This window comes from Anas platyrhynchos, chromosome 2 (assembly GCF_047663525.1).
Source record: "Anas platyrhynchos isolate ZD024472 breed Pekin duck chromosome 2, IASCAAS_PekinDuck_T2T, whole genome shotgun sequence".
Classification (NCBI taxonomy): Eukaryota; Metazoa; Chordata; class Aves; order Anseriformes; family Anatidae; genus Anas; species Anas platyrhynchos.
The window spans coordinates 31647501-31667794 of NC_092588.1; the positions used below are offsets into that span (position 1 = coordinate 31647501).

At 40.2% G+C, this 20294-nt stretch overlaps 1 protein-coding gene and 1 long non-coding RNA gene across 7 annotated transcripts in view; one reads left to right on the forward strand and one right to left on the reverse strand.

Annotated features, from left to right (window-relative positions):
• The window catches only part of LOC140001853 (uncharacterized), a 6496-nt gene extending 4424 nt beyond the window's left edge, over positions 1–2072 (forward strand). The window contains exons 2-3 of the long non-coding RNA XR_011807458.1: positions 1–87; positions 479–2072. The exon at positions 1–87 is cut by the window's left edge and continues 30 nt beyond it. This is a non-coding gene — a long non-coding RNA (uncharacterized lncRNA). The remainder of the gene's footprint in view (positions 88–478) is intronic.
• The window catches only part of ZFHX4 (zinc finger homeobox 4), a 156924-nt gene that overhangs the window by 132856 nt on the left and 3774 nt on the right, over positions 1–20294 (reverse strand). For 2 of the 6 annotated variants that reach the window (XM_013105861.5, XM_005026319.6), the window contains exon 1: positions 17842–18283. The exons of 1 other annotated variant lie outside the window; for it this stretch is intronic. The gene's annotated coding sequence lies outside the window, so the exon portion shown is untranslated. Of the gene's footprint in view, positions 1–3632; positions 3700–15338; positions 15841–17841; positions 18284–20294 lie in introns of those variants that run through there. 3 more of the 6 variants (XM_005026318.6, XM_027452368.3, XM_072034510.1) reach the window with 3 other exon arrangements.

The window sequence follows — 20294 nt, forward strand, 5'->3', positions numbered from 1 at the left end:
TTAATGAAGAGAACTGCAAAAGAATGTGTGACGACCTCTCCTGACACGGCAAAAACTTTCCGCCCATGTCACGACAAAGGGGAGAAGGTAATTAAGTTTGAATAGAGGGATGTAACGAAATATATTATGCATCTAAAACAGTACACTGAAAAGACAGGAGGGGGGATGGAAAAGTTTGCAAAAGACAAAGTTGAGTGTACTGTTCAACTTGATTATTTTCTCTCCTGTTCCTCTTACCATCCACAAAGGCTAATACCAAACATCATTCCAGCTGATTTTTAAACTCTTACAATGAAACCTCCTGAGACTGATCAGCTCTCCTTCACTGTCAGGATAGGATTTGTCTCTTTGTTTTCTATCCCGAGGAGCAACGGGAAAGTGTACACAATGGCCATAACACTATTATAGGCTTTGGAATTTTTAATTTAATTGTAATGGTGAAGAACTGTTGCATTACTCTCCTGTCTTCTTTCCACAGCTTTAATGAAACCACTGCAGCTGTTCTCCTCTTAAAAGCAAGATCAGCAATCCAAGCTTGACAAAGCTACTGTGCAATATGTTCCTTTTGTTTTTGTTGTTGTCGTTTTAGAAAATGTTGTAATAATTATGTAAGATATGCCTGTTTCTTAGGCTACCTCTGCAAACAAATTTGGCACCTTTTTTTTTTTTTTCAGCAACCCTAGTTTGCACATGTTTGTTTGAACTGAACATTAATAGCTCACATCGGTGTGAGACAAGAACATGAGCTGTAATTATCCTTCTAATTCTCGCTTTCATACCATATTTCTGCTACTCCACCTGCCATTGAGGCTCTGTAGTGATTACTTCATTAGTGATGAAGAATGGCCTAATCAGTTAAAGTATTGCTAGCAAACTCTTGTTTGCCAATACTAGGAGGAGGCACCAACTTTTCCCCTTTCCTTCTTTTTGGAGAAAGGTGAATCTGAATGATAGTGACCCAGTGAACATTAAAGCATTAATCACCTCCTTTTGTCTCATCTATGCAAAGTAGGATTAGAGTTAAAATGATGACTGCTTAATCCCTTTGATTTTCTTTTACTAAATAAATATTAATCTACAAATCAATCAGGTTCTGTATTATAACACAGACAATATACACTATGAAAGGTTATGTAAATTACACTCAATTTTACAAGCATGCCATTAATGGGAAGAGCCTCGATACTTTCCCTTTTCATCCTCAAAATCCCTATTAAATTTGGAAGTTCAAGTTGGTAATCCTGCTAAATATAAAGCTTATCTATTGAATCCATATTCCTTTTTCCTTTACAGAAATTCACCACATCGATCACTTTAGGAATTAATAAATCATATTTACTGTGTTTATTTATATGTCGATACTCCCAATCTGTAAAGATTTCACAATTTAATCTCTTTAATTCTGACCAAAGTTAGTTTACATTACACGTTGCTTTAAACTCACACAGAACTAAATCAAATAGAAACAGCTAGAAAATTAATCCTAATTGTCTTCACTAAAAATCACACTGCCTGGATCTGTCACCTGTTCTCAAACACTATGAAAGAGACCATTTGTGTTCACAGCTTTTAAGAAAAAATAGAGAAATGTATGTTTTTGCTTCATTAAACTTAAGCCTAATTTAACAATAATGTAACATTTGCATAATTAAATATATTAAAAATACTTTAAGGGTGGAAAATACAGTAGTATAATCTTCTAGAGTGTAAATTAACACAAACTTTGGGATTTTACTCAAGTCTGGATGTATTGGCTCAGCACATTTGGAAGGCAAAACTGAACTGCAACAAATAATGGCTAGGAAGTCACAGTGGCTCTACCTAGCTCTTTGTCTCGAAACTAGCTGTGAAATAAAAGTTACAATACTTTTTTTGTTTGTTTGTTTGTTTTCCAAATGTTAATTTACTTGCATGCTTAAAATGCTGCTATTGTCTGTCTAGATGTTACCAAAAGGCAGGTACTCAAGCAAGTATTTGAGATACTACAACTCCAGATTACCTCAAAAAGAGTCTTGAAAACAAAAAATAAAGAATTATGCTTTTGAGCACATTTACAGAAGTACAAGATTCTTCAATTTTGCATCTGAAAAGGAAATCTGAAAAGGAAGAGAAAAAAGCTATGGGTCTTGTAAGTCATGTTAAACATTTAAAATCTTTATTAAAATCATCCCGGTCAAGGAAAATACAGGATGTTTTTTTAATCAGTTTAGTTATTAATAAAGCATTTGTGTTTTGTTTTGTTTTCTAGAATATTATCCTGGCAAATTTGTTTTGTATTGCCAAGATCAGCTGGGCATTTTGTTTTTATTATGCATAGTCTTTTGTCATTTTTTGTTCTGCAAGTTAATTTGACTGCTGTGCATAAGTGAAGTGAGCAATTCAGTAATTAACTTTTGTGTTTTAAAATGTATGAACTTTAATTAGATTTCATTATAAACAAACAAATGTCAACCATAATTATAAGCTCCTTGGTTTAACCACATATTATCCCTTTTCAAACAAACTTGATGTCAGACAAATTAAAATCAAGCAGCCAGCAATTTTGAGTTGAATTTTACATGATCTGCCAGTAACCTGATTACTTTAACTTCAATATCATTACAGGAAAAGTATTTCAGGAAAAATAATTACAAGAATTCCAACAGGAGACAAGCTTAATTGTATTGATTCAAAAGATGCATGTATATAGGAACCATGCTGAAGGAATAATGTTATCTTAAATCTACAGTTACTATTAAAATGATATTGTCTGGCATGAAAAAGGCAATTTGAGATTGGTGTCTGGAAAAGCAGAGATACAAAACTAACTGAAATAATTATCTTTACCCCATTATACTTTAAGCAACAAAATATCAATGTGGAACAACTTGAAGGCATGAAGGTTTGCAGGTTTATTTACTGACTGGTGTATCTATTAGTACCAGGAACAAGTGGAGCTGTCAGGACATAATGAAGGTAAATGATTAGTTAGCACAGAGACTGAGCTCTTCTTCAATGCAATAAGAGTTAATTAAAGTTTACCACCAAACATCAACCAAAGCAGGATGTTGATCAGGTTTCAGCATTAAGTGCAAACAGACAATGGTTGGCAGCAATTAGTGCAGCTATCAAATGACATGCAATGATAATTATACATTTAAAACAGCTAAAGGGCTTGTGGAAGGGAGGGAAGAACCTCATCAGCTTCTTTGACTACATACAGTCAAAGTGCAGGAAACAGGTATCAGATATTTCACTTCAATACTGTAAATCAATAGAATTAAACAAAAAAAAAAAGGTTGTTTGAGTGCATTATCTGAAAGAGGACAATTCACTGTACATGAAATGGAAGAAAACTGCAGACAACTCCTAACAAAGATAAGTTCGAGTTAGATGAAATAAATTACTTTGCTGCTGCCACTCATGCTGACACGCATAAACAGAGAAGTGTTTGGGGTTTAAAGGCTGCAGCATTGTTACAAATTCCTACGCCAGACAGAAAGCTACCTGGTACTTTTGGCCCCTGTGGCCTTGCTGGTAGCACAAGGAGGCCCAGAAGGCCCGGGGGCCTGCAACCCGCGACCACAACAAGCAGTTTCACACACTAGCAGCAAGCCTGCTGCGAGGAGGCCTGGCTTACCAGCGGCGATTACCTGCCATCTGAGCCACGGCCCGGGGCTCTTCCGCACAGCTCCTGCTCTCCACCCCTCTCATCAGCATGCTCCCAAACTTGCGCCTGAGTTTTGGGAAAGGAGAAGGAGCTGAGAGACGGACTACATGCTTTCCCCTGCGGATGAGTGCATGGTAGCAAGGCAGGCATGCTGACAACCTGAGCACAGCTGGGAGCTGGTGTCGCTCTCCATCACACTCTGTTTCGAAGGTCCTTGTATGCAGACATGCATGTATGCAACTAGCATGCACGCATGTCTTTGTATGCAGCTAGCAGACCAGTGACACAACAGAGCTGAAATCAAACTTAGTTTTCATCTCAGACTTCCATTAAATGTGAAGGCAAGACAATAAACTTGCAGCAGCACCTCTAACAGCAGCACTAAACAAAGGAAAAAAGCCATTCGGCTCAATGGCAGTCATCTGCTGAACACCCTGGTGTGGGCCTGTGATGTCAAAACACCCCCAGTCCCCAGCAAACAGGTAACCTGTCCCTTCCACAGGCTAAGAGACAGCGTTAGCAGATAGCAGACAGACAGCTATCTACTGTTAAGTAGACAGTAAGTCTGTTACTTGGACAATTCCCCGGTAAACTCTCCACAAATTGGAGACAGAACAACACACTCCACTTGCACTGGAGTAGTGCAAGTTTGACATGACCTGGTCAAACACCTACACAGTTTCATACCAGCTGAATAACTCTGGTAGGTATGATTCCCACCTCACAGATATTGAGATTTTTTCACTTTTTTTTTATGAACAACACGGGGGCAAAAGCAGCCTGCGCTTCCTAGATATTTAACAGGAAGCAACAAGAAGAGGCTTACCAAAAGACAAGTAGCAGGTTTCCAAGAAGGCTAGGCTGTGACAAATTAAAAACTGATGATGAGAGGGGCAGAGGGATTAGGCAGTAGGAGTCATTGCTGCAGGACACCACTGAGAACATGAATTTACTGAGGTTAAGAAAGAGAATGGAAATTGTCTGCCAAATGTATCCAGAGTTTTTGTAATGGATGTGAAAAACAAACAAACAAACAAAAACTGTAAGGGATATTAAACTTTGTTCTTTAGAGGTCTAAAAAAAATTGTATTTGCAATCATGGCAAGGCAGGCACATACCTTACAGTGGGGCAGTTACCCCAGATGTGCCTACTCTGATATTCTGATATTCTTCAGAAACATGTTGTACCCACCAGTCAAAGAGAAAAGAAGCTAGCTAGAACAGAGTCCCAGTTTAGCAGTCAATATGTTCTTATGGCATGAATTATACCTTCTGAGTAAAGAAAAGTATACAGCAGGGAGACAGCCCGTAACTTTTATTTGAACTAACCCATGCAAAATTATCAGTAATGCTGGTTGGTATTTAAATAAGTTGTATTAATTTCTTCTGTCTTCTGTGTAAAATTCAGAAAACCTTCTCTTATGATTGTGAAGACCATATTTATTTTACATGCACTTTTTTTTTTTTCCTAGAAGCATATCCATGTACATATGCAAAATGCATTAATATGGGTTTTGTTATAATGTTGGATACCTATTGTGATTTGTGTTGGAATGTGTGTACATTCACATTGCTAAAATTACTTTAAGAAGATGCCTTACTGCTTTGCATAGTTCCTGGGCTGCAGCCTAGAGCAGTTCTACAGATTTTTTTCCCCTAACAAACCTCATTTTCCCAACTAATTCTGTTATGCTAGGGATTTGTGCACAGAGTTGGCTAATCCCAGTATTTCCCTAGAGCTGTATCTAAGCTGTGGCCCACTCCCAGCACAAAAGTGTCTCCAAAAGCCCTTTCGCCCCCTTCAGCACTGATACACTCATTGGTCCTGACATTTTCACTTCAGCCATGACAAATGAGCTGATGGCTGTGATCAGATTGCACACGAGGACTGCTTTATCAAAGACGTATCATTAACTCTCATCACTGTCTTCCATTATGACTCTTTTGGTCAAATCTGTTGTGAAAATGCAAGTCAGTTTAAAAACATAACCTAAACATAGCAACAAACAAACTTCATTAAAAAGCAGAAAAGAAAACCAGACTCAGACGGGATCAGAAAGAAACCAGCGTTAACTAAATGTTTCTCTGGGGATTTAAGTAACTGTACTCAACCTCTGCCCCAGTGCAAACATGGCAGTTGACCGTCTTCAAAAGGTCCCTTCCCCCATCATGGACTGCTAGCACTACTTTGCCTTTTTTAGAGAAACAAAAATATAGCAACAGCAATCAAATATGCCTAAAAATGAAGTCAACTTTTTTCTTTCCTTTTTTTTTTTTTTCTTTCTGAACTAGTTCGCATTTCTGCATGTCTATGTTTATCAAAATACATTTTTCAAATGAATCCCTTAAAGAATATAAATTTTTTGCTTGAATCACAGCCATATAATCATACTATTTTCTGACTCACATTAAAAACACTAGCATAAAATGCTGTCTGAAGCGGAAATCTCTCAGTTCACTACAAATACTGCAACCTTTCTGTCAAGTTAGAACCTAAGTTCCAGTTACACAGTTCTTGTTACATCTAGAGGGTTTACAGAGTATATATTTGTTGTAACCTCTTCTAGCAATTCATCTGAGAATACACATCTAGACGGAGTCAACTGTAACACAACAGATCTTGGGAATGGAGGTCATGCTTTGAGATAAAGTGCTATTCACTTTTGGACCATGCAAGAAGCTCTTTATTCCTGTTCTTATTGGCATCAGTTCCCCCTTACCAGAGCAAGAACAAAGCCAAGTGCTCGTGTGAGGTTTATGAATAAATCAGAGGTGAGCCACTTTAAGTGCTGCCCATGATTTCCTTGTTGACAGTGAGCACTTAAACAGGCTTCTATGACCAGCAACTCCTGGAAAACCTTAATGGCTCCTAATCTGTACCCTGCTTCATTTCAGGAAAGAAGTGACCCACCCCAATTTCTCTCAAGTCTTCACCTTTTGGGCAACTACTGTCCCACCTTTATAGAAATTCATGTTTGGGAACTGTCCCATGTCAGTGCCAAGTTTGCACATAACACACAACATAAAAATCACCATTTTCTTCCTAGAAAACAAATGACAGCTAATAAAATATTATTACACTGTGCAGCCCAAGTAATTCCCAGACAAACCATACACAATTCAGCATTTGTTTAAACTGAATAGATTTTTAAATGAACCTAGAAAATTTCTAATATCTTTGCCTCCAATTGTTAAAATCATGTACAGTTATATATGCTGAGAGCAGACTCAGCCCTTCTGCACAGCCACAGCCGAAACCAGGATAGTGTTTATAGATCATTGCCATTGTATATATTTTAAAAATTCAAACTGCCTCAAAAAAAAAATATATAAAATAATGATAACATTGAAAAATAAACTGAATTGAACCAGTAAGCTCGGGGCTAGGCCAAAGACGCCTGGTCTAGAAACATTATCATTAACATTCGATTGTGGCAAGGAGCTAGGTGTCTCAGTACGTATATCTTTGATGCACAAAACCACTCAGAGACCTATGTTGCTCAACAGTAAAGCAGCAGCGTGCTCAGAGAATAAATTTCAACATGCAATGAAATCATTTTTAAGGTCTCCCCCCCACACCCCTCCCCCTTCTGGATGTGTCACAAACTCCAGATGGCTGAATTTCCTCGGTAGTAGCTGAGCTATCGTCAGGCTCCCAGTTTTCTGCTATATTTAAATACTAACATTTTTGACTCCATTGTCTCTTGTTGCCTTTCCACCCACTCGGGAAAAAGTTGTGACCGCAGCACTCTGCCCTGTGATTTCAGAGAGTGCTTCGGGTTGGGGATGGGGCTTGAATTGCAGTGGGTGCCTCAGCAGATGGCACTCTTCTTTGCAAGCGCCTGATCCAAGCCTGGGGGGAATTGATGAGGCAGCACTGGACTTTGGACCAGGCTCTCCGTCACAGTGGGAAACTGCAGCATTGCTGAGGAAACCTTCCATCCAGGCAGGGAAAAACCCACAGGCACGACCACTCTTGAATTAAAACAGCCCCACTGATGCCTCTCGCTGGAGCTGAAACTCCTGTCCTAGTGCACTGTCTGATGACCCAGCGAGAAATCGGATTTTGTCTCCCTACAGCAACCAGTTAGTTGCTCCTGCTGGAAGAAGGCCCCTGAGCATATCGCTGTGCTGCAGCGGTGTGGTTTGTGGCTGGCTGCACACAGGGTGATGCTTCCCACCCTGCAGATGGCTGCAGTGGCATGGCAAGCAACCTGATTTTTTTTTTTTTTTTCTGCAAGCAGTTCATAAAGCCCCAAGGAATTCAGGGATTGAGGAGTGACATTTGCCATACAGCTAAATAATTTATTTTGGAGATGTTACATTTTCTTTAATTTAAAACCTCAGTGTTGTAAACAAAATCAATAACCATATTTCAATATAAAAAATATATATAAAAGGATCAGATAGAAACCCACAGGAATAAATTCCCTTTTAAGAAGCTACTTTTCACACAGCCTTATTTTCTTGAGTGGGGAAGATATAAGAATTGCTAGGTGCTAAGTAAAGAGAGAAATTCTGATATGAACGTGGATAGCCATGGCTTCTCACATGGAAAAAACACCTGTGTTCAAAATGGTCATATTAACACTTGGCAAATCCAAGATTTTTGTCTTCCTCTCTATCTTCTCAGGAAAGTTCTGGCCTTCTGAATAATGAAAATATCCTCAATCAAAAGATTCTCCCCAACAAGGAAGGGCAAGAAATAAGTCATGTTTTTGTTTTCTTCAAAAAGATGTTATTCTGATCTATTACACTACCACGCTCTGGAACAAGTGCAGAAATAACTGGGATTACTCCAGATTTCCATCAGTGCCCCAAACATTGAAGCACTACTATTGACAGGTGCCTTGTCACCTCAGGTTAGGTGTGTTTCTCTACAAAGGAGCCTCAGTGTCAAAACAGGGAGGAGCAAGCCTTCCGCAGCCACAGCTCCCAGGCCCTCAGTTCTGCTGTTTCTCGGTGAAGGGACAGAATCAACCTCCATCAGTGGTTGAAACCTCTGTGAAACCTCCTCCTTACAGACCCTGTGGTGCCTCCTGCACTAAGCAAATCATCCTTGAAAATAGGAACAGTGGTGCAAAAAGAAGAGATTAAATATTTTTAAATTGATTTTATGAGATAATTTTCAATTTGTGGCTAAAGGCCTGATTTCTTTTCTAATATCAAAACTGTATGTCTTGTCGGTTTTACACCCACATAAATCCTCTTATTTCAGGGGAAATATTATTAATTTAGTAGAAGATGAATAGAAAGAATTGGGTTCTGGTTTCTTTTGGGTTTATGTGTCCTAGGCTCACACTGACATGGGCATTTTGTAAGAATTTCTTTGTTTTAGAATCAGAATATTTGTCTATTTAAACACAATTCTAGATGTATGTCCAGCATGCTCATCATTTGTTCAGCAGACAGCATTGCAGCTTATATGGTAAATGTTTGTTTTCAGAGTCACCATGGTCTATCATGTACATATAGCCTTTAGTTTGTGAACTATTGACCTGAACACCTACTTAGGAATTGGTACAGCCTATCAGATCAGCATGAGTGTCAAAACTGTGCTAGGTTTGTCTGCAAAGAAATCCCAGTTTCTGCACATAAAAATGTTCTCAAAAGTACTAAAAGCAAATAAGCTATAATTTTGACGAATTACTCTCCAAATCTCTCTCTCTCTCTCTCTCTCTCTTTTGGAATGTAAAGCTGATTCTGAACAATGTAAAGCTGATTCTGAACAATGTGAAAATATAAAAAAGTATCTCAATATGGCAAGCTTTTGTTTTGGTCATAAAACTTGGTTAAATTAATCTTTAGAATATTTTGTTTAAGCAGAAAATGTCATTCTTCAACAAGTTTACCATATTCCATTCTGGTACACACTTTTCTGGCATAGTTTGGAGCTCAGCAAAAGCTAATAATAAAAAATCCAGGTATAAAAGTGCTGTGGAGTGACTTGAAAAGGAATAGAGTAATAAGTATTAAAGGCTAAAACTGCTACCCTTATTTATGTAAAATAAGTTTATCTATACAAGTCTGCTGAACCCTGCTATCAATAAATTAATAATAATCCCAACAACCCAACAGAATCCACTAGATTTTTAAGCAAGTATCAAAAGGCTTTTAGTTTCTTCTGTCTCTGCATCTGTTCACCTAATCGTTTTCTGCATTACATCTTATTCTGTAAAATCTTGAGTCTCAGTGTGCTGGGTTTCTGCCCATTCAGTAAGAACGCAGACATCACATAAGTTATTATTAACCCATGTGTTATCCAGTTCTACAGTGGCTGGAACTTTGCCAGAGACAACACATGGTGCTTGGTTAACAATATTTTAAAATATAAATGAATTTATTTTTTAAATTAACACACTTTTCTTATGGAAATGCACTAATAAGCTGTTCCCTGAATGAAAGAATATCCCATAAGCGTGTTCCTTTAAAAGAAGTTCTAAGGAATTTCATAGCTAGCAGTAAAACATTAGCATGCCCCATAGAAGGTCTTAAATTTGTCTTAAAGGAGAGAATTTTCATCACTTTACTCTGACCAAGTGCTTTCTGGATTTGTGATTTTTTCATTTATCCATTAAAAAAATACAATTTTTTAGAGACACCTCTAACTATTTAAATATTACCGAGTCAACTCCAATGCTGAACTAAAAAACACATAAAAATATAAGTTCTACAAACTAGAAAAATTTTTAGTTAGTATATCTACCAACAATTTCCACAGTAGCTCTAAATCAGTTATGTTGACCTGAAAAAAAAAAAAAAAAACCAACAGCCTATTTAATATGCATACATACAAATAATTATTCACACTGCATTTGATTTACATACATACAAAAGAACCACTTCCCACTTTCAAAAGTGGCTCAACACTTATGGTATTTTAACTGCCCTAATTACTGTTGAGAGAACATAATTAGAAGCACTGATCACATTGTCAACAGCTAACCAGTTGCAGCCCTGTCTCGGGGCCTGATCCTGCACTGGTTGAAGTCAGTGGGGGCTTGCACTGACTGCAGGAGGCTGGGGCCCTCCTCGCCACCTGAACCTACCTGAGAATCAAAAAACTTTAACCAACTTGAGTACACGGATGCAGTCCCGCCGAGCACCCTGCTCGCTATGTGCATATATCAATTTCTATTTCAGTAAGCTTTCTTCATTTTAAAAGCCAAAGCAAGAGAGCAATTTTTTCCCCAGAAAGGCTTTATATACACCACTTAAACACTTAGCACTGAGTCAGAACTCATAACTTTTTCCAAAAGAGTAATAGTTTAATAATTAAAACAGATATTGACTAAACCCTGCTTCCTCGAATACCAAACTTTATTAGATTATTATGTGTCGATTCATAATTTCCATTGGCAACTTTTAAACTGACTCTGTCCCTCCCTGCTGGCCCCCTCTTCCCTTGTTCTCTCCCCCAGGCGAAGTGCTGGGAATCCTCGATATCCAATAGTCAATATTTGGTCATCTTCCTGGAACTCTTCTCCAACCAAACCTGTGTTTATCAGCCTTTCGCCGCACTGTTCTCATACATATTATTCCACATGATGATGGAAACTTGGGGCATCTTAAAAAGTTGCTGAAATCCGAGCTCCTGCTTGTTTTCTCAAGTCTTGGACAAACATAACTTTAGGGAGAGCTGAACATAGGCATAAAGAAAGAGGAGCCTGCATTTTCATCTTCCTTTCATCTCAGTCATTCAGTCAACCATTCAGTGCCCTATTCAACAGAGCTTTTCATTATGCAAAAAAATGCTAATCCTTTTCCGATGCTTTCACACTTGTATAAACCCCCATTCCTTCGACTGAAAAGCAATTATATCAGTTTACCTTTCTGTCAAAAACAGGATTAATATTCCAATACCAGAATCTCCTTTATTTTCCTATCTTTTGCTTTAGGAAACTAGAGATTATTAGCGGAGGTATTCCTTAAAGCGAGAATACATTATTTTAAATATGATTAATTTAGCGGGGGGGGGGGGGGGGGGGGAAGGGGAGGGAGAGCAAAAACTTCAGTTGCTGCGGAAACTCTTTTCAGTGACAGAACTGACCTTCCCTTTACAGAGGCCTGAATAGAATGAGCCTCACTCTGGTCTATTAATCAGAAACAAATTATGAAAGAATGTGGCTGGACTGGTTGACACTATCCTGTCTTGGGAGACTCAGTAACAGCCTAGTAACAATGTCCTCTTCATGGGTAATGAACAGCCATGACAAATGGGGCAGAGAAACTATTTATTTGCATATGCAAATTCTCACACAAGGGAAACATGTACAAACAAGTGTCATTGTAAGGTGGATTAGGCAAACAACGCTTTCTTTTTAGGACATTCTGCAGCCCAGAACATTAGTCAGCACAATTAAACCAGTCTCCATGGAGACTAATGAAATTTCACCATGGTATGAGTTAAATTAGATAGCTAGTTATGTGTTTTCACAATCCAACTTGAAATCCATTATTGTTTCAGAACAATACAGCAATTGTGCCTGGCTGATCTTTGCCAGCTCAACAAGCTCCTAAGTTGACAATTTGCATATGTTAATATAATTAAGCACTAATTACATGAAACTTGTACATATTCACATGCACTTTCCCTGGGCGCTTCTCAGTTTGAACCTTGGCCAAGTCTTTAACCCTTTGAATGAATTTGGAGCAGCAAAGCTCTGCCTTCTGGGTACAGCCCCAAGGCAGATGCAGAAAAGCTCTTCATTTATAAACACAAAGCTTAACCTGGCTTCTCATATTTCTATCAACAAGGCTAGAAATCATTTTTGTATGTGCTGGGGTAGGAGAAGGAGGTGGGGAGGACTGGAAGTTCTTTAGAGACCCAGCTCTGGTACCCTTTTTGCATATGAAAACATAAATATTTACCCACACAACACGCTATGAACACATGTACTGCCATTGTCACAGATTCTTCAAGAACTGAATTGTCAAAAAATTGCACTGGGCTTTGTGTCAGTGCTCTCAGAGCCACAAAAAATGGGAATGAGAAAAGGAAAAAAGAGCAAGCAGTAACTAATGAGCTTTACATAAATATATGCAGAGGCAATTAAGCAGTGTTAATTACTATGACAGCAGTTAATTGAATATAATTAGATATTTTAAGCTACTGACTAAGGCATAGTTAAGATTAATTTTATTGAGATTAATTGTAAATAAGAATAGATTAACTATGTGTTTTGACAGGCATAAAAAGTAGTTCTGCAAATTAACTAGGAGAGCAGAAACTAGCACAAAAATCATATATTATTTTAATGTCACACCTCAGAATCATCTGCTCAATAAACATGACTTTTCAAACCCAAACAGACAGGAATCTTGAAGAAAAACAAACAGCTTGCAGAGATTAAAGAGCCTTTTGTCCTTTTTCATGTGCATTTCTTTTAGCAGACTAAATTAAGCGAGTCTGGTGTACGTTTTTAGGAAGGAACATTTCACACTGAATGGAAAAAATGTTCTATCACATATGAAATTCATGCAGCTGTGCGGAACTTGGTCCAGATGGTCTAAGACTATAAAACAACACTAAATGATAGACAGTAGGGCCTTCCCAAGATTATGTGATAAAGTCACAACCTCATATTTTGACCTAAATTTTCTGTCATGTATTGTTTCCTTCCAGACCAGCTAGCTCCATGTTAACTTTTAACTGATCCTGAATATTCAGTGGAAACCCTTAATAAACATTGTTGATAAGCATCTGAGTAAAAATCATAAAATATTTACAAAATGCCCCTTAGCTTCATTAAAACAATGCTGAATCCAAAGTGCAGCAAACAGTGCCCTGGCTCTCCCAACAATGCTAAACTGTTCACACCACTCAGCTTAAATAGGTAAGAATGCCTGGTTTTAAATATGCCTCAAAGAAAACCCAAAACACATTCTACCAGCAGATTAATTCATGCATGCTGTTTAAGAAAATTAACAACAAGGCTGAAGAATGCTGAACAAATCACTAATAAGAAAGGAGCTTCAATTGATTTTGAAATAAATCAATAGGTGATTAACACAATATTTTTAAAGCAGCAGAATGCATACATATTACATAAACATATATATTATATTTTCAATACCTTTTTAGCTCTTAATCGAACAAGGGCTTTACAACAGTGAGCATGTCCCTATATTGACTATCAACTTCTTTGGAATGCCTTTAGTCTTTTATAACGAAAATCCAAAAACGGTCTGTGAAACAAGGCTACGACAAGCCATTCTGCAGTGAAAGATTTTAAATCATCCAGCCTCTTCTAATAGACTTGAGACTTATTGAGGTAGAAACCATAAAAAATGAAGAAGGGAAATTTAATCCCTGAAATATTGATTTGCACATTAATATCATATAGGCAGAGGGCAATTTGGCTTCATGGAAATGACACATTGTCGACCCTTGGTGAAGTCAGAGCCAATCTAACTGCTGAACATGTCTGAATCTCAAGAGTTATTAAGGGCTTCCCTTCTTGCCTTTATGACTTTTCTTCAGCCTACCAATGCAATCTTAAATGTATTATCTTTAAGAAATAATTGTAAAACCTCAGGGGTTTTCCAGTTAATGGAAGGGAGGCTAAACCACATCAGATTCTGAAATGCAACATTAAACCCTTGCAATCAACAAAACCACCTCAATTCTCATCCATCCAGTGCAGGATCTAATATTGTTATTAGAGATAATCAAATTTCATTGTGTAAATTTAGGCTCATGGTCAGAATGGAAGCAGTAAATTCTGCAATATTAAACAGTGATTTTTCTCGGCCCCCTTTCTATGTTCTTTGCTGGTGCACCATCTTCGCAAATAAACCTAAACTATTCAAAAATCTAGGAACAAAAACGTGTCCCTATTCTGAGAGGTGCACATAATGCCATTTATCATCTCCACAGCTCTCCTTTAGTTTTAACTTGATCTAGCGGATAAGTTTCATTTTAGAGAATAATAAACCAGTATCACTGCATAAACCAAACAGCAGGTACTATTACTGTGACTTACACAGATGGTTTACCTGACCTTTCTTTGTTCCTTGGGTAGGTTTCACTTTTGCAGATTTACGACTTTTCCCTCTATATTTCATTGACCCTCTATGTTCATTATCATAAAAATGAAAACTATTGAATACATGTTTATGTTGACGAAGTCCAAAAAGCCCACGACTAAAGGATAAAGAGATGCTACAATGCACTGTGTGGATCTCCAGATCGTATACTATAAATATTCAAGCACAGATAGCACGAATAACTGAATAATCCTGGTGAGCCCCAGCTCTGGAGCCAGGTGCAAGAGGTTAAAACAGCTGGCTAGCCATCTTTTATTTTGTGTGCCTTCCTGCCGGCTGAAACCGCAAACCCTGAAAACTAGCAGATATTCCCTCAAGGTTGATTGTCTGATTTCTTTTTTTTTTTTTTTTTTTTTTTTTTGTCCATTTTCACCAGTTTAGTAGGATCCCCCAGTCGAGAAAAGAGAGAAACTCTTTAAATACAGTCTGTTGAATAGGAAGTGGAGCAATGATGATTAAGGCTCTTCCCCTCTACCCCAACCTTCAGCCCCCCGTTTATTTCCACAATCTTCTTTGTGCACCTTCCCAGCCAAATATTTGTATTCCTTATTTCAAAGAAAAGCACTCCGGATCGTTCTGTCAGTTTTGCCAGTAAATATAAAGTAAAACAAGTGTTGATGGCACTGAGAGTGTTACATACCCAGGCTGTGTTTTTGCATTGCTCTCAATGGAAGCGATCGATGCCCATGTCACAGTCGCGTCCCAATCGCAGCCAAGTCTCTGCCTCAATCTAACCAACAACAGGCAGGGCTGCAAAGGCTTCTCACTACCTCTTCCATCCATCCACCACCAAACTAAAAATATAATGCTACATATGATCTTTTTAAACACTCCACCACCGCTCCTAAGGATCGAGCCACTGAAAATCCAGAGGAAACACAATTGAAAAAAAAAAATAAAAAAACACCCTCAGAGCAACCACCCCAAAAGCACACGAGCCCTCTCTTTCCACTCTCTTTCTTGCTGTCCTCCTGCCAACTACATAATCCTTGGTTAAAAACGGAACGAGGCTAATAAAAAGAAATTTTTAAAAAAGAGAGAGCAAGAGAGGAGGACGGAATGGAGCCGAGGAAATGCAACTGTCAGAAAACGGGATGGTCAGACTTCCTGAGTGAACCTGCCTGTGTCTGGCTTAATGTAAATCCACCATCTTCAGCCTGGCAAGTTGTCTTTTGGTTGGTTTTTTTTTTTTTTTTTTTTTTTTTTTTTTTTTTGGTGGGGAGGGGGGGTTGTTATGTTTGCGATCTCTGCCTTGGTACCTAAGGAGGAAGAGGAGGAGGAGGGTGTGTTATTGAATGGTGGCTAAAGCCTCCTCGGGACGGCGCTGAGGTGAAACAGGCTGAACCCGACTGATGTGCCTCCTCTCTCGGTTGGACCCAGTGCCCTAAGCAGCCGATGAGAGACCCCCGGCCGCCTGGCTCGCAGGTAACAAAAGAAATACCAACCCGCGCATTTTCTGCTGCTGCTGGGGAGGCTGGGGGGGGAGGGGGGGGGAAAGAGAAGATGCAGGAAAGGGAGGAGTGGAGGGGAACCGCCGTAAGTTGGCATCGGATGGGGGGAAAGTTTATTAGCATTTTTTTGCAGGAAATTTCACGTAAGGCAAGAGGGGGAAGCAGGGATGCGTCTGCCATTAGCCGCCGTGATGGGAAGGGATGCACTTGATTCTGGCACGAGCAGTTAGGCAGAGCAGGGACCGAACTGCCTTCTCTCTGTTTATGAGCTTTTTTTTTTTTTTTTTTGTTAGCCGTTGCTTTTTGCTTTTTTTTTTTTTCAAAAAAAAAAAAAAAACACCACACCTTAGTCCTCGGTTTAAAAAAAAAAAAATAGACGCCAGTCCCGCAAAACAACCGGCCCCCCCATCCCACACCCCCCTTCAAAAATCTCAGAAAGGCTGCGCTGAAAGCAGCCCCCGACCTTGCCGGCGAGAAGCCTTTCCTATGGCGTGGCACGGCACGGCTCGGCGCGGCTCAGCACGGCGGGGATGCCGGGGGCTCCGGCAGCGCCCGGCCGTCAGCCGCCCGTAGGCAGCAGCCGGACGCGCATCCCCGCCGGCGGGGCCGTGCCGTGCCGTGCCATGCCGTGCTGGGCCGTGTTGGGCCGGGCCGTGCTGCCTCCCCGCTCCGTGCGGCGACACTGACAGAGAGGCAGGGCGCGCTCCTAACGGGCTCCTCTTCCTCCTGCTGCCGGAGCCGGCGCGATCCCCCTGCGTTCACTCGCTCAGCGCCGCGCTCATCCCCGCACAGCCACCCCTGCCTCTGTTCCTGAGAAACCTACCTGCCAAATAAAAGGGGGGGCTGGGGGGGGGGGGGGGGGGCACCCCTCACCTTCTCCCGCACACACGCACGCAGAGACAGGGTCCCCATTGCCCTGCTGGCATCCCCCCCACGTCCTCCCCCCCCCCAACCCCCGCCCGAAAGCGAAAGTTTGGGAGGTCGAGGGGGGTGGAGATGGGGAGGAGAGGGAAGGAGGGTGGGAGAGCGGAATGTGCCTTCAAAAAGCACCTCAAAGTTTTGGGGGGACCGGGCTGCGAAACGAGAGTGCGAGCTCTGAAGGGGCTGGCGAGCGATGACTTCTGACAGCCGTAACGTCTTCTCTAATCTGACAGTATTTCCCCCCACCCCGAGCTCCCGGAGAAAAAAAAAAGAAAAAAAAAAAAAAGGCAAAATAAAAAGTGGGGGGCACCCCCCGAACCTCTGCTGCAAAGTGAGCGGGGTCTCCCGCTCAATCCCAAAGTTACAGCCCGAAAAAGGAAAAAAATCCCGAAACCAAAACAAACAAACAAAAAATAATACACAAACAAAACGCATCCCCCGGAATAAGAGAGAGAGGGAGAGAGAAAGATAGAAGGGAGAAAGAAAAAGCAGCCCCTCCTCCCCAAATGAGAGCAAATACTGTACCTAAAAATGGGGAAACAGGCAGAAAAAGGGGGGAGAGAGAGAGGGGAGAGATACATGGGATCTGGGGATGTGAGTGTGTGTGTGTATGTGAGAGAGAGAGAGAAAGAGGCACAGAGAGAGGGAGAGAGAGAGAGCGAGAGCGAGAGCGAAATATCAAAGATTGTGCAAGATCAGCCTGGAAAGATAATCGATACTCGACCTAAATTTAACACAAACTACTCAATAAAAGTTAAAGAAAAAACTTACTTTCCATTTCCCCTCGCAGTTCCTACTGGATCTTCGCCTCTTTTTTTTGTTTTGCTTTATTTACTTAACAGCTGATCACATCCAAGTAAACGAGAGAAGGTTCATTAAAAAAATAATAAAAAAAAATAATCCTCCAACTTTATTGGGTGAAAATAAAAATGATTGAGCAAGAAGTGGGGGGCATGGAGCGGTCCTTTGGGGTCCGGGAGTTGTTAAAGCATGTGCCGACCGCGGTCTCGCTGTTTGGTTGTGAAGGGGTTGGGAAAAGGAGGAAAGGAAATGAAAATCCGATATGTCTTTATTCTGCTAATTATTATCGTTTTAGCCCTGTTTAAAAAAATGGCTGATTAAGTTGAGTGCGCATGTCTTTGTGTGTCTATTCCCGATATGCACTCTGGGAATGAGAGAGAGAGGGAGAGAGAGGAGAGAGAGGAGAGAGAGAGAGAGAGAGAGAGAGAGAGGGAGCGAGAGGGAGAGGAGAGGGAAGAGGAGAGGGAGAGGTGTAATTAGTGAGGTGATCAACATTCTCCGGGCTGCAAATGACGCGCAGCCCCGGAGCCGGGGAAGCCGGAGCTGCCGCGGCTGCCGGGGGCTCGCCGGGGCTGCGGGAGCCACAGAGGCAGCCCGGAGAAGAAGGGGCAGCAGAAAGGAGCTCGTGGATGCAAACACAAGTCTGCAAACTTCATTAGTAACACAGACACACACACACAGGCACACAAAGTAGATGGCTAGGGAAAATTAAAAAAAAAAAGGGGGGGGGGGAGGGGAGCAGGGGGGACAGACTTGCTCTTTTAACTGTTCGGGAACTTAAAAGAAATGGGTACAAATTAATTATTCCATCAGGGAGATATTTCTTGCTTTCTGTCTGTCTTTCTGTCTGTCTTTCTCTTCCACCCCCCCCCCCCCCCTCTTTTAATGGAGATTTAATGAAAAATATATGTTTGCAATGGGATAATGAATGTATAACGTCCCCGTAAATGGAAAGATAGTGTATCTAAGATAGGGAATATCTTACAGATATTCCTATACAGAGATAAAGAGGAATTTATTTACAAGCGCACGCATGCACGCATCCCACATTATATTTACACATATATACATAGGCTTCACATACACATGGTCACATAAAGCACAACACACTTCATTTGGTGGGCACCATGTAATTGCTTGGAGAAATCAACAAAGTAAAATGCAAAGCCTTCTAGAATATACAATGTCAACTGTAAACAACCTTATCAAAATGAAGTAAATACAAGCCCAGGGAAAGAGTCTCTTTGCATACGATACATGTTTCATGCATATACTTGCGATCATCTTCCACTTTCTCTACAAGTATTGATATTTATTAATACTTAGTCTATTATATTTTACCAGACACCTTAGATATTTTTGAGGGGGGTGGAGGGGATAGGGGGGTGGAGGGAAGAGGTTATAATGATGAAAACTAGGATAAAATGTACAGATGTCATTATAAGTCGGAATCTTCTACAAATATTTTCCTGTGTGGGATTTAAGAAGATTGCTTCTCATTTGAAAATCTAATTATCTTAACCTAATACTGCAGATGTGAATATGACTGACACTTTCATTAAAAGATAATTAACTAAAACTAGGAATAGACATACTTTAAAATACCCCCTACTGAAGATAAAAACATGACTATTCAAAGAGCGTCCGAATACACCGCAAGAACACGTGCAGATTTTTGATAATGCCATTCCAGAAATGGGTATACCAGAAACGGTCAGTAAGTCACGGTTACATGTGAGGGATATTTACAGTACCAGGGACCCTGTGCAGGTGAACCATAACCTCAGCGCTGACAAGCTTTTGAAGTTCGTGATTCCTAGGACACACGTCAAAAGATTCTCGTAGGCCTTAAACGCCAAAACCCAGCAGGAAGGTTTTATTGCAGCCTACCATTAAAAGCACGCACCCACAACAACAAACCAGCAAAAACCTAGATGGCAGAAATATGCACCTCTCTGGGCCTGAAACCTTCTATGCCAGCAGAACATTTTGCAAGTACTGGAGCTAACGCTAATAGAAAAATCCCCACCTGATGATGAATTAAGGCTGCCCTTAAGGAAGCATAGGCCAGTGTCATGGAACTGAGTTGCTAAAAGCAGATGTTTAAGGTCAGAGTGAAGGTCCTGATAGTTTGTGAGGGGAAAAAAAAAAAAAAAAAAAGTCTTTGGAAAAGGGAGGAAAAAAAAAGACAAAAAATCGCCAGCCTGAAAGTACGGCTATTCCAAAGATCCAAAGATCGGAGCCTGCCAATAAAGCCCTACTCCAATCCAGAGAAGCCTTACTTCAAACTTCAGGAAAATCTCCAAGACTCGAACTTTAGGAAAAGTCAGGGGCACTTGAGGGTTCTTGAGAGCAACTTTATTCCTTTTTCAAATTTCATCTAAGCATTGCACCAGCTCATCAATGACAAAAAAAAAGAAAGA